Source organism: Triticum urartu, chromosome 5, assembly GCF_003073215.2.
Source record: "Triticum urartu cultivar G1812 chromosome 5, Tu2.1, whole genome shotgun sequence".
In the NCBI taxonomy this organism is placed as follows: domain Eukaryota; kingdom Viridiplantae; phylum Streptophyta; class Magnoliopsida; order Poales; family Poaceae; genus Triticum; species Triticum urartu.
Window position 1 is genome coordinate 259,003,101 of NC_053026.1, and position 2,186 is coordinate 259,005,286.

General features: G+C 37.6%; 1 long non-coding RNA gene across 1 annotated transcript; it reads left to right on the forward strand.

Moving 5' to 3' along the window:
- The first annotated feature begins 648 nt into the window (after positions 1-648).
- Positions 649-1,489, forward strand: LOC125555870. The gene is made up of 2 exons (XR_007304926.1): positions 649-702; positions 1,424-1,489. It is a non-coding gene; the product is annotated as an uncharacterized LOC125555870 (long non-coding RNA).
- Positions 1,490-2,186: the final 697 nt, after the last annotated feature.

The following is a 2,186-nucleotide window of genomic DNA, read 5'->3' on the forward strand; positions in this document are numbered from 1 at the left end:
TTAAATCCAATAAGTTTACCCATATACTTCTATTTGGCTTTTCAAAATCCAGGAAATCTGGACCATTTGCATACCTATGTTTGCTACGTTGTTTGTTACGTCCTATTCAATTTTTTTCTTGAGGCATACTTCGGTTATAATTATAAGATAAGCTATTCTAATTGTGAAGTGTTCCTCCATTTCTTTTGCGAAAGAAAGCGTTCCCCATTTTGAGCAAGTCCAAACTCTGAATCATTGCCTTTGACCTTGTTGCAGAAATCAGGAACTTCTAATGTCCGGAACATTTCTCTACTACACTGCTACTTCAAAAAGATTAATAGCCTAAAGATTTGTTTCGGTGTCAGTTGCTGCTTTCATGGCCCTCGAAGAAGAACAAGTCCTAACCTTGTTAGTTGCCACCTACTACTGTTTCCCCTTTCGTGCCGGCGCGCTCACGGCCAGTTATGGTGCTGTGCCCGGCTACCGCTTGTCCTTTCAAAACCTCACTGTGCCCACCCTCGTTGCCTACCAAATTCAATTTTTCTATGATCCAAATCCGCGCGCCTATGTCGAACTGTCTAGAAACCACTCTTGCAGCCCATTATAAATCAAGTGAGCAGGCAAATGGGACTCATGCTGCTCAAACCACATCCAAAGAAGCAACACGCTCAACACGCTCTGGTCACGCTCTTCGCCTTTTGATCTGGTTCGCCAAGGACCAAGGTATGTTGTGTTTTAGGAAATCCTTATTTGTGCAATTGCAGACATGTGTTTGTAGGGAAACTCTCTTGTCTCCTATGTTCAATAAATATATTCCAAGGTGTATTGTTTTTCTTTTTCTTTTCAACATTAGCTATTGGTTCCACAGCAGTCAGCCGGTCACCACTGTAGCAATATTTGGTTCAATTCCATTTTTGGATTCTTCTTCTGGAATGGCTATGAACAAGAAGACATGCCATAGTTACTGTTAGAGGAATTAACTTCAATATCATGTTGGCCATAATTTTCTGTTAATGAAGATTTTTAGTGCCCAAAAATTTACTAATGGTCACAATAGATGAGTATCGACATATACTACTATTAGACGATGACGACACTTTTTTGGTGAAGTTGAACATCATCACGGGGAGTTGTAGTGGTTCTGTAACATGTAATTTTGTCATTTTATTATTAATGCATATTGATTGTTGGGTATTTCGAACTCTAGGTTGGTCTGTTTGCTATTAAAAGATCTGCATCTTAGTTCTAGGTGGATCAGCTTGTTTTAATGGAGTTATTCAGACAGAAATTCCCAAGCTAGATTTGTTATATTTCCCTTTATATAAAATCACGTTACTTTGTCACGCATATGCACATATATACTCAGTATCACCTCCAACTACACTTGTATTTTTGTTCTCACCAAATCACTAAAATTTCTAGAAAAAAATGATTTACATGGCAGGTCCAAAAGATATTTGATAAGCTTAGGAGTTTCCTGGAGAAACCCTTGGATTTAGGAGTGATGCTGAAGAACTGTAGGGTCAAGAAAGCAGTGGGTCTATGCCCCAAATGTTACAGCCCTCGTGCCAACAAAGTGCTAAAGGAAAACAAAAAGTTTGTATCATGTACCTTACTGCTTGGTAAAAACATCTACTTGCATATCCTGTTGGATTTCAAACTGACCAAATGGAGCATATTAGTGTTGTTGGATTTCAAACATCTGCTTGCATATCCTGTAAACATTCCAGCACCTTGCATCATACAGAACTAGCCTAAAGTGATATGCTTGATCTTCTATGCCTATTAGTGTTGTAAAGAAGGTGTTTATCACCAAGGAAGTTAATTATAATAAGCATCAGTATAGAAACAAATTTATGATGACTGAAATATTATGCTAAAAATAGCCAGAAGATCTAGATCAAGCACAGAGTTCCTGGCTGGAAAATATATACTATTTTTTATGTTTTCCTCAAGTACCAGGCAGTGGCTTTGGTTTTCATCTTGATACAGTCAAATCTTGCTTTATATAGTGTAAGAGGGTGAAAGTTTTGTTCAAATAATTAGTATATATACTCACACAATGAATGCCCTCCAGCAGCATTGTCTCTAGTGCCTTGCTATACGTTGAGCATTTTTTTGTAATACCTAACATAATCCAAGACACATATCAAATAAAGGGGGAAATCATGCCTATATTTTTGTTGTATATACCAATATATATGTGA